Here is a 12,471-nt window from a genome sequence, read left to right as displayed (position 1 = left end):
ACTTCCCGCACATGTTCCTAACACTCGCGTTAATAGCCTGAAGAAAATGGCGTTCGCCGGGAACCATGCTGAAAGTGTACAGATGCAGCACGGACACCATTTTGGTATTAAAACAGCACGCAAAACTACTGACACCACAGAGCCAAATTTTCAAGCCTTAATGTTTCATGCATATTTTAAACTAGCCATTGCTTTCAGAACAAAGAACAAAGAACAGTACAGCACAGGAACAGGCCATTCGGCCCTCTAAGCCTGCGCCGATCTTGATGCCTGCCTAAACTAAAACCTTCTGCACTTCCGGGGACCGTATCCCTCTATTCCCATCCTATTCATGTATTTGTCAAGATGCCTCTTAAACGTCGCTATCGTACCTGCTTCCACCACCTCCCCCGGCAGCAAGTTCCAGGCACTCACCACCCTCTGTGTAAAGAACTTGCCTCGCATATCCCCTTTAAACTTTGCCCCTCTCACCTTAAACCTATGTCCCCTAGTAACTGACTCTTCCACCCGAGGAAAAAGCTTCTGACTATCCACTCTGTCCATGCCACTCATAACTTTGTAAACCTTTATCATGTCGCCCCTCCACCTTCGTCGTTCCAGTGAAAACAATCCAAGTTTATCCAACCTCTCTTCATAGCTAATGCCCTCCAGACCAGGCAACATCCTCGTAAACCTCTTCTGTACCCTCTCCAAAGCCTCCACGTCCTTCTGGTAGTGTGGCGACCAGAATTGCACGCAATATTCTAAGTGTGGCCCAACTAAAGTTCTGTACAGCTGCAGCATGACTTGCCAATTTTTATACTCTATGCCCCGACCGATGAAGGCAAGCATGCCATATGCCTTCTTGACTATCTTATCCACCTGCGTTGCCACTTTCAGTGACCTGTGGCTCTGTACGCCCAGATCTCTCTGCCTGTCAATACTCCTAAGGGTTCTGCCATTTACTGTATACTTCCCACCTGCATTAGACCTTCCAAAATGCATTACCTCACATTTGTCCGGATTAAACTCCATCTGCCATTTCTCCGCCCAAGTCTCCAACCGATCTATATCCTGCTGTATCCTCTGACAATCCTCATCACTATCTGCAGCTCCACCAACCTTTGTGTCGTCCGCAAACTTACTAATCAGACCAGCTACATTTTCCTCCAAATCACATATATACTACAAACAGCAAAGGTCCCAGCACTGATCCCTGCGGATCACCACTAGTCACATCCCTCCATTCAGAAAAGCACCCTTCCACTGCTACCCTCTGTCTTCTATGACAGAGCCAGTTCTGTATCCATCTTGCCAGCTCACCTCTGATCCCGTGTGACTTCACCTTTTGTACTAGTCTGCCATGAGGGACTTTGTCAAAGGCTTTACTGAAGTCCATATAGATAACATCCACTGCCCTTCCTTCATCAATCATCTTCGTCACTTTCTCAAAAAACTCAATCAAATTAGTGAGACATGACCTCACCTTCACAAAACCATGCTGTCTCTCGCTAATAAGTTCGTTTGTTTCCAAATGGGAGTAAATCCTGTCCCGAAGAATCCTCACTAATAATTTCCCTACCACTGATGTAAGGCTCACCGGCCTATAATTTCCTGGATTATCCTTGCTACCCTTCTTAAACAAAGGAACAACATTGGCTACTCTCCAGTCCTCTGGAACATCACCTGTAGCCAATGAGGATGCAAAGATTTCTGTCAAGGCCCCAGAAATTTCTTCTCTTGCCTCCTTCAGTATTCTGGGGTAGATCCCATCAGGTCCTGGGGACTTATCTACCTTAATGCTTTGCAAGACACCCAACACCTCCTCCTTTTTGATAATGAGATGACTGAGACTATCTACACTCTCTTCCCTCGGCTCATCATCCATCAAGTCCTTCTCTTTGGTGAATACTGATGCAAAGTACTCAATTAGTACCTCGCCCATTTCCTCTGGCTCCACACATAGATTCCCTTCTCTGTCCTTGAGTGGGGCAACCCTTTCCCTAGTTACCCTCTTGCTCTTTATAAACGTATAAAAAGCCTTGGGATTTTCCTTAATCCTGTTTGCCAATGACTTTTCATGACCCCTTTTAGCCCTCCTGACTCCTTGCTTAAGTTCCTTCCTACTGTCTTTATATTCCTCAAGGGATTCGTCTGTTTGATTTATTTGGTTTGATTTGATTTAGAGATACAGCACTGAAACAGGCCCTTCGGCCCACCGAGTCTGTGCCGACCATTAACCACCCATTTATACTAATCCTACACTAATCCCATATTCCTACCACATCCTCACCTGTCCCTATATTCCCCTACCACCTGCCTATACTAGTGGCAATTTATAATGGCCAATTTACCTATCAACCTGCAAGTCTTTTGGCTGTGGGAGGAAACCGGAGCACCCGGAGGAAACCCACGCAGACACAGGGAGAACTTGCAAACTCCACACAGGCAGTACCCAGAATTGAATCCGGGTCCCTGGAGCTGTGAGGCTGCGGTGCTAACAACTGCGCCACTGTGCCGCCCATTGTTCCTAGCCTTCCAGCCCTTACGAATGCTTCCTTTTTATTTTTGACTAGGCTCACAATATCCCGCGTTATCCAAGTTTCCCGAAACATGCCAAACTTATCCTTCTTCCTCACAGGAACATGCTGGTCCTGGATTCTAATCAACTGACATTTGAAAGACTCCCACATGTCAGATGTTGATTTACCCTCAAACAGCCGCCCCCAATCTAAATTCTTCAGTTCCTGCCTAATATTGTTATAATTAGCCTTCCCCCAATTTAGCAGCTTCACCCGAGGACTACTCTTATCCTTATCCACAAGTACCTTAAAACTTACGGAAATATGGTCACTGTTCCTGAAATGCTCCCCCACTGAAACTTCGACCACCTGGCCGGGCTCATTCCCCAATACCAGGTCCAGTATGGCCCCATCCCTAGTTGGACTATCTACGTATTGTTTCAAGAAGCCCTCCTGGATGCTCCTTACAAATTCTGCCCCATTTAAGCCCCTAGCACTAAGTGAGTCCCAGTCAATATAGGGGAAGTTAAAATCACCCACCACTACAACCCTGTTACCTTTACATCTTTCCAAAATCTGTCTACATATCTGCTCCTCTACCTCCCACTGGCTGTTGGGAGGCCTGTAGAAAACCCCCAACATCTTGACTGCATCCTTCCTATTCCTGAGCTCCACCCATATTGCCTCGCTGCATGACCCCTCCGAGGTTTCCTCCTGCAGTACAGCTGTGATATTCTCCTTAACAAGTAATGCAACTCCCCCACCCCTTTTACACCTCCTCCATCCCGCCTGAAGCTTCTAAATCCCGGAACATTTAGCTGCAAATCCTGTCCTTCCCTCAACCAAGTCTCTGTAATAGCAACAACATGATAGTTCCAAGTACTAATCCGAGCTCTAAGTTTATCTGCCTTACCTGTTATCCTTCTCGCATTGAAACAAATGCACTTCAGACCACCAGTCCCTCTGTGCTCCGCAACATCTCCCTGCCTGCTCTTCCTCTTAGTCTTACTGGCCTTATTTACTAGTTCCCCCTCATTTATTTCACTTGCTGTCCTACTGCTCTGGTTACCAAACCCCTGCCACACCAGTTTAAACCCTCCCGAGTGACGCTAGCAAACCTCGCAGTCAGGATATTTGTGCCCCTCCAGTTTAGATGCAACCCATCCTTCTTGTACAGGTCCCATCTGTCCCTGAAGAGATCCCAATGGTCCAGATATCTGAAACCCGCCCTTCTACACCAGCTGTTCAGCCACGTGTTTAGCTGCACTATCTTCCTATTTCTAGCCTCACTGGCACGTGGCACAGGGAGTAATCCCGAGATTACAACCCTAGAGGTCCTGTCTTTTAACTTTCTATCTAACTCCCTAAACTCCCCCTGCAAGACCTCGTCACTCTTCCTGCCTATGTTGTTGGTACCGATGTGTACCACAACCTCTGGCTGTTCACCCTCCCCCTTCAGAATGCCCCCTGTCCGTTCAGAAACATCCTTGACCCTGGCACCAGGGAGGCAACATACCATCCTGGAGTCTCTTTCATGTCCACAGAAGCGCCTATCTGTGCCCCTGACTATAGAGTCCCCTATAATTGGGAGACGGTGGTGTAGTGGTATTGTTGCTGGCTTATTAATCCAGAGAACCAGGGTATTTCTCTGGGGACACGGGTTCGAATCCCACCAAAGCAGAAGGTGGGATTTAACTCTGGAATTAAAAGTTAGGCTAATGATGGCCATGAAACTATCATCAATTGCTGTAAAAACCCAGCAGGCTCATTAATGTCCTTCCTTTGGGCGGCACAGTGGCGCAGTGGTTAGCACCACAGCCTCACAGCTCCAGCGACCTGGGTTCAATTCCGGGTACTGCCTGTGTGGAGTTTGCAAGTTCTCCCTGTGTCTGCGTGGGTTTTTGCCGGTTTTCTCCCATAGCCAAAGACTTGCAGGTTGGTAGGTAAATTGGCCATTATAAATTGCCCCGAGTATAGGTAGGTGGTAGGGGAATATAGGAAGATGTGGTAGGGATATAGGATTAGTATAAATGGGTGGTTGATGGTTGGCACAGACACGGTGGGCTGAAGGGCCTGTTTCAGTGCTGTATCTCTAAATAAATAAATAAACTATTGCTCTTCTGCGCTTTGCCCCTCCCTGCTGAACAGTGCCAGCTGTGGTGCCACTGCTCTGGCTGCTGCTGTTTTCCCCTGATAGGCCATCCCCCCCAACAGTATCCAAAATGGTATACTTCTTATAGAGGGGGATAGCCACAGGGGATTCCTGCACTGACTGCCTGCCCCTTCTAGCGGTCACCCATCTATCTGCCTGCACCTCGGGTGTAACCACTTCTCTAAAACTTCTGTCTATGACGCTTTCTGCCACCTGCATGCTCCTAAGTGCATCCAGTTGCCGCTCCAACCGATCCATGCGGTCTGTGAGGAGCTGCAACTGGGTACACTTCCTGCAGATGTAGTCGTCTGGAACGCTGGAAGCGTCACGGACCTCCCACATCTCACAGGTGAAGCACTTCACCCCTCTAACTGACATTTCTAGCACTAATTAATAAAATAATTTAAAATAAATAAATATTTATTAAATCCTTACTAAATTGTTATAATTAACTATATGGTCCTTAGTGCTAGATTCCTACTATAAATATTAAATGCTAACTAAATACAGTCATCTCCTCCCTCTGGTTTAGTTACTCTACTTATTAATTAGTTAATTAGGGTTTTAATCAACTTTTATCAATATTTTATTTTCAAATTCAGTAAAAATTCCCTACCAGCCAATCAGGTCACAGCTTTCCTGTGACGTCACTTTCAGTTTTTTTTACCATAACTACTCACAATATTTAAAACATACTATAATTATAAACAACTAGAATTGGAATAACATAATTGGCACACATTATAAGGTAGCCAGAGATTGTGAGATACGGCACTCATTAGAAATTGCCTTTTTAAATCTATGAATTTAATTTGAGAAATTCCCTCAAGAGATCCTTACTTTTGAGCTGTAAGGCGAGTGCAGCAATAATTCTGGTCTCCTTTAGACTTCTATTGATTCATAACAGAAGTAGTTTAAAATGTTCTTGGGTTCATCTGTTTGCACAGAAATTGCAGATATATTGGACAACATGATACTGAAATGTAACAGTGCCCCATTGGAAAATCCAGATAGTATCGCAAAACTGAATTGGTAATAAAAGGTTTCCAATGGATTTCTGTATTTTTTGAAACCAAATGCCTCTTGTGAGACTGTGGCTGTGGTATTTGTTCTCTCTTGGACTGGAGTGTGTCCATCCCAGTATTTGACCCTTTGTGGTGCTAATAGATTGAGGGCTTGCTCAATAACCCTGACCTTTGCAACGCCACTCTGCCTAACATCTGTAGCACTGACCGTAACTGAAAGTGATCTACAAGGGTGGTGTATAGTGTCTAAACTGAACTGACCCAGGGGAGCTGTCACAGCTCAGTTTAATAGAGCCAGGAGTGGCCTAAATATATTTCTGGTTCATGCACTGGATACCAGTTACCTGGCTCAGTGGAAGTCTTGTCCTTGAACTCATGACAATTAGTCTGTCAGATGAGCCAGTAACATCTGGACAGAATTATACAATAAAGTAGTGTTTAACTTTATCAATTCCAGGGAAGTTAAATTAAAATTTATTATCATTTGCTGTTAATTTTCCCCATTTGCACAGTGTGCTGTCTCCAATTCTTTCTTGGTTAGGCAATAATTAAAACAATTATATATAGTTAAATGGATTTGGAAAAAAGACCTACATCTGTAAAATTGGTTTCTGTCAACTTCGTTTCTACAGATTTAATTTAAATCCAAAAATGCTATTTGCTTTGTTGTGGCTTTTTCTATCTTTGCTCATACTTTTAGGGAATTATGCATTTGAACTATGATGTCTCACTCTTCATCTCCTAGACTCTCTGTTACTTCACACTTATCCGCATTAAATTGCTTCTTCCAGCTGTCTGCGCATGCTGATAGCCTGTCTGTGTCATCCTGAAGTCTTTTTCAGCCCTCCTCACTATTTTGCAGACCTCTACTTTTGCATCATTCAATTTTGATAATGTGCTCCCTGTATCTAAGTCCTCAACACGTGCACGCACACGCGTGCGGATGTTTCGAGAACAAAATAGACCTAACGCTGGCCCCGAGGGCACGGTATTTCCAACCCTTCTCCAATTTGACTCATACTCATTAATCCTAATTTTTGGTTTCCTGTCAATTAACCAATTTTCAATCCATGCAGTTATATTTGGCATTTATACCATATACCTGAATTTTTGTAACAAGCCTTCACTGTGGCAACTTATTGATACTCAATATATAACTAATATATGTATTACATCAATGCATTCTCTTTATCTATATGATCAGCCACTTCTTCAAAGAACTCAATCGAATTCATCAACCATTTCTTGCCTTTGACAAATCTGTACTGCTTGTCCTGGAATAACTAATGCATTTCTAAATGTTTGTGAATTTTATTTTGGATTCTGGATTCTAAGGGCTGAATTTTCACTTCAGAGACAGGTGCAGGAAACAGGAATCAGGACTGTTTTCGAGTCCTGAACCTGCCCCGTGGGGGGAGGGGTGGGTGGGGAACAGTAACTCCTTGGGTTTTGATGGAGGCACCTCCTTAATTGGCATGGAGATGGGTTCCCTGACCAATTAAGGTGGTGGATGGGATCTTGAAGCTGGAGGGCCAATCAGAGGCCTCCCAGCTTGAGAGGAGCAGCAGGCTGCAGTAAAGGGTAAGTGACTGAGAGGGCGCTTCAACATGGAGATGCCCTCTCACCAACCTTTTTACATTTAAAATGTAAAGCAGAAGAAACAGCCAAGCCACCATTGCAGGGGTGAGGGGGGAATCCCTTCACAGGGTGAACTTTGGCTGCACCCACACCCAGGCAGCAAGGAGGGCCTGTAGACCTGCCTGGAGCCCTGACACTCTGGCCTGCTGCTGGGTGCTCACCTCCAGGCAGTTAACCTGCCCCTGTGGTGTCGGGAAACAGTCGGCCTCCTTTCAGTGACCTTAACAAGGCTCTTAATGAGCCTAATTGACTACCTGCGTCCTGAGGACAGGTAGCGCTGCTGGCCCCAAACCCGCCTCAGCAAAAATGGCCAACACTGGGAATGAGGTCAGGAAACCGGCACGCCAGCTGTTGCCAGTATTTTTTGGGCCCCAAATGCCACTGTCCCTGACCTCGGCACGCCCAGAAATTCAGCCCCAAGAGTTTGCTCATAACTGATGTTAGAATACCTCGTCAATATTCGCTCTATGTATCCTTCTCTTGTTATATTAACTGGCTTTAGTACCTGGCATAATTAACATGTCTCAGGAGCACTGAAAAATTGTGCAACTCTGAACCAGTGCTAACTCCTCTGTGACTGCAACAATAACAACTTGCATTCATATAGCACCTTTAATGTAGTAAAAAAACCCCAAGGTGCTTCACAGGTGCGCAATCAAACAAAAATTGACAACAGCTGAAGAAGGAGACATTAGAACAGGTGACCAAAAGCTAGAGATAGGTTTTAAGAATTGTCTCAAAGGAAGTGGAGAAGTGGAAAGGTTTAGGGAGGAAATTCTGATGAAAATAAGCATTTTTAATTGGAGGCTTTCAGGAACCGGGAGCAAAAAAAGGGTTGATAGATGAATGAAACTTGGTATGAGCTAGGATGCAGGTAGCAGAGCTTTGGATGGGATTTTCATGAAGGATGAAAGAGTGAAAGATGGATAGGAGGCCAACCAAGAGAGCATTGGAATAGTCAAGTCTGGAAGTAACAAAAGCATGGACAAGCATCCTGAATAGCCTAAGGTGTGTGCCATCAGAACCCAATAACTTATCCATCTAGTAATTTTTTTAGTGCCAATTCTCAAGTGTAGGAGAGTGGTTGGGACATTGTAGTCAGGGCATCCTAGCCAAGTTATGTAGAGATTGCAAGGAATGCCTATGTGATTGAACTCTGCAATCAGTTACATTTGTGATTGATTTCGTTGGGGTAGAGTCACTGTTTGAGACAATTCTGGGGTCACACACTATGCTGCCACACCAAGTAGTGGAAGATGGAACCAGAAATAAAGGGCCTAAAATAAAAACCAAAAATGCTGGAAATATATGGCAGGTCAGTCAGCAACTGTAAAGAGAAAAGACAAGTCTGCATTTTTGAGTGTAAAATCGTTCCTCAATTCTACATTTCCAACATTTTCTATTTTCATTCCTTATTTCCAGCATTTTGCGGGGATTTGCTTTCTTTTTATTAATAAATGGTGTCAAGTACCTGGCATAATGATGACAATTCAGCATCTTCACACTCCAGAGTCAATAATGGCTGGGATTTCATGGGGCCTCAAGAAGCAGGCTGGGAGGTGGAGGGTCGGGTGCTCGAAAAATCAGCAGGGAGGGATGGGGGTGGGGGGGTGGCATGCCCGTTGCCTTCCTGCCACCATGGCATCTTGTCAGCAGGGAAGAAGGTGGAGGATGGCCCACCTGCCTAGAGGCCAATTGAGGCCCTTAAGTGACCAATTAAGGAACAATTAAGGACCTCTTCCCACCGCTGCTGACATTTTAGCAATGGCGGGTGAGCCCTCTGTCATGTGGGGAGACCACTTGGTGAACCCTGGCAGCCACCCTGCAGGCTTGTGGGGAGGTGAGACCCTCCTGATTGGGCACTCTGTGAGCCAAGGAGGGCCCTCCCACTCTCCCAGCAGCAATGGCCGCCACTTTGGCAACACATCCCATGCCCTCACCAACCTGCCCCCACTACCTGCTGGGACCTGCCTGACTGGTCCCAGCGACCCCGACCCCACATACCTTGGCCCGTGGGCGGCGTCAATGCTGCTTCTTCGGACTGGGTGCAGTCCCAGCAGTGGCCACCTCTCCTGGTGGCAGTGCTGGACTGAAGAGCTGCTGACCGTCCGATTGGCCAGCAGCTTTTGGAAACGGGCTCCTGTATTTTAAAGGGACAGGAGCCCTGGCACCAGGCAGTTAATTGCTTGAGGGCTGAAAAATGGAGCCGGGTGTCCCCCAAATGGCTGAGACAAGGTTGCCCCCAGCTCTCCGGCCTGACGTTGGGAACCCTGCTGCGTCAACAAAATTCAGCCCAATGTCACCAACACTCACTGGTTTTGAAACAAGATGTAAAACCTTTTCCTGAAATGGGCAGAAAATGGGATATGTTTTCCTCTGTTTGCTAAAATTAACAAAACATTTGATCTGAGTATAAATTCATCATTATTCATCACAATGTTAGTTTTTTTAAGTATGCTGGTGAGATTCCCCCCTTGAAACTTACAGTAATATGCAGTGACACGCTTTACATTAACTGCATATACAGTAATATTGAAATGCAGATATAGACCAGGGTTACAACAACAAAAACATGCCTTTCTGTGGCATTCCATTTGCAGGAAGGCATCTCAGAGCAAATTACAATAAGGACAATAGGGATCCTGTGGATATTGAGCATTAGAAAAGGGGAAGGGAATGGAGACATTAGAATGGAAAACTGAAGGATGATTGTGGAGGAAGGACTAGAGTTTAAGAAAGAGGTGGCAAGGTAGAGGAACTAGGCAGAAAACTCCAAAGAGTAAGTGCATTGTGGCTGAATGAGCAGTCGATGATGGTAGGGCGGAGGTTACAAGGCGATGAGCGGTGTGACTAAGCAGAGGCGGGGTTCCCCTGACTTTTCGGACCAGCACAGGAGCCCCGCCTCCTGCACAAAATCCAATCCAATCATTTCCTGGAATGGCAAACACAACAGCCATTCCGCCAGGTCACAATTTGTTTCATATATATTGTAGAGTAGTCACTGCTGTTAGAGCTGTTATATTTAAATCTGGTTCTAAGCAAGTTAACCTCTGGTGATTGAGATTTGGAAACTTGCGCATTGCCCCACACTGACAGACTGATGACATTACCATGTAAGAAATAAAAACAGAAAATGCTGCGAATATGCAGAAAATCAATCAACATATGAAAGAGAAAGACTAATTAGCATTTAGGATGGATCCCATTATTGGTTCGGACATGGTGTCTATCTCCAAACAATTTTTCGCCTTTTGTTCCAGATTGCCAGCTTGCACAGTTTTTCTATTTTATCTCAATAATGGTCTAGGTTGCAGCATATCAGGTAGTTCTTCAAAGGACAGTGGGGAGGGTTGTGCTTCTAACTACTGTTACATCCGAGGTGGGAGAAGTGCACTTTTTATTCTAGTTCCACTTCTCTACAGGTCACAACATATATTTAAATTTTTTCCCACTTACCGATACGGTCAATCATAGACTCTATTTTTATCCCAGAATAAAATCAGCAACCAGGTTTCTTTTATAAACAGCAAAATTTTCAGTTTATTATAAAAGAAATCTTAACCCGTAATGAAGCAAAGCGTAAATACACAGATCGAAATATAAAAGTTCCTTTTTACCTTATTCCCTCACACACACACACACGTTAACCGAAAACAGAAATTTACACGTTCGAGCTCCGGTACAAAAAACAACAAAAAAAGTATGTAGGCCAAAATACTTGTTAATTCTTGAAGAAAAAAGGCAAAGATATGAAAAGATGTCAGAAGTCCTTCTTTGTTTGGAGTCCCAAATATGTATAGACGGCTGTCACTGTCCTAGAACAGTTCTTGTCAGGCGACGTTGAAGATCCGTTTGGGCAGGCTTTCCAGGGAAAATACAGTGTCAGGGGTTTCAGGCAGTTTCTTACACTTGCTTCTCAGCTTCTCAAGAGATGGATAACTAGCATTCATTTTCAAAGTGCTGGAACAAACTGAGGTGAGTGTTGCTCTCTTGGCAAGTTTTCTCCAACAGTCTTTTCAAACTATTGTCCATATCCCAACTCACTGTCCAAAGCTAAACCATAAACAATCTCAAGAGTCAAAGCTCCTGACCCCTACAAATCTTGACCTGTCACTTCTCTGCAAACATCTTTCCGCAAGTCAAAAACAACCCCTGCTGAGTAAATCTTTGAAGACAGTTGCCTTCCAGTAACCATTTACAGTTCAGACCTCTCAGTGAACCTTGTAAAAAAAAAATCCAGGAACTCCTTTTCAGTTTTAAACCACAAATCATCAAAATTTAACAAGAAAATGGAAGCACTCGTAACACTACCAATGTCCCAACTTCACAATCTCAGAAACGGCGGTGGGATTGGGTGTCGGATGAGCCCAACAAAAAAACCAAGGCAAGCTCCCATGTGGGGATGGTTGTCAAGTTAGATAATACTGACCATTCTAATGCACATATTTATGTTGAAGCAACAGTGCCTTGAATTCATGTGCACCTTCTGTGCAGGGGAATTACATTGCATTGGAGATAAGATGCCCTAAAGAGAGGGAGAAGAAAATGACCGAAGAAATTTAATGAGGGAATAATGTGTCATAATTTTCCATATCTGCAGCTTATCTGATGTATATTTCAAATCTGAGATTATTCACCTCAGTAATGCTGCTGGGAAGAGATGCTGAGCAAAGACAAGTTGGTCTCTCAAGGTGGGGTTTGGAGAATTGTCTTTAGGCCACTCACAAGTCTGTACCTGCTCCATTCCTCAGCCACTGATATCCTCTATGAAGCTCATACTCTCAGTTGCAATTAAAAATGACCTAAGGAAAGCGAAAAATAGTGAAAGAGAAAAGTAACCTGAAGAATAACAAGGTACACCCTCGCCCTCACTAAAAGAAATAGTGGAACAAATATGTATTTGTGTGAAATCAGGGTGAATCTCTAAAATGACACCACTGTATTTCTGGTAGTTCAGCGAGTTTACTAGTTATTATATGGCTCTCCTCCTACAAATGTAAGTATTCCTGTGTGAATTATGGGAAAAATCCAGACCCTGCAACAGTTAACACCAACAGGTCCTACACACCCTCTTCAGGACAGATCAGGATGGAGTGGTAGTGCTGAGGTGAAGAGGCTAAGAGGTTGTCTGATGGGCTGTACCAGTTTGGAGCTG

The 12,471-nt window shown here is 44.5% G+C and overlaps 1 long non-coding RNA gene across 8 annotated transcripts in view; it reads right to left on the bottom strand.

Moving 5' to 3' along the window:
* Nucleotides 1–12,471, bottom strand: part of LOC137383926 (uncharacterized) — a 402,194-nt gene that overhangs the window by 331,811 nt on the left and 57,912 nt on the right. The window lies entirely within an intron of this gene.

The sequence above is a fragment of the Heterodontus francisci genome, chromosome 25, assembly GCF_036365525.1.
Source record: "Heterodontus francisci isolate sHetFra1 chromosome 25, sHetFra1.hap1, whole genome shotgun sequence".
Classification (NCBI taxonomy): Eukaryota; Metazoa; Chordata; class Chondrichthyes; order Heterodontiformes; family Heterodontidae; genus Heterodontus; species Heterodontus francisci.
The sequence above is the reverse complement of the archived record's forward strand: the minus strand, read 5'-3'. Positions and strand labels throughout refer to the sequence as shown.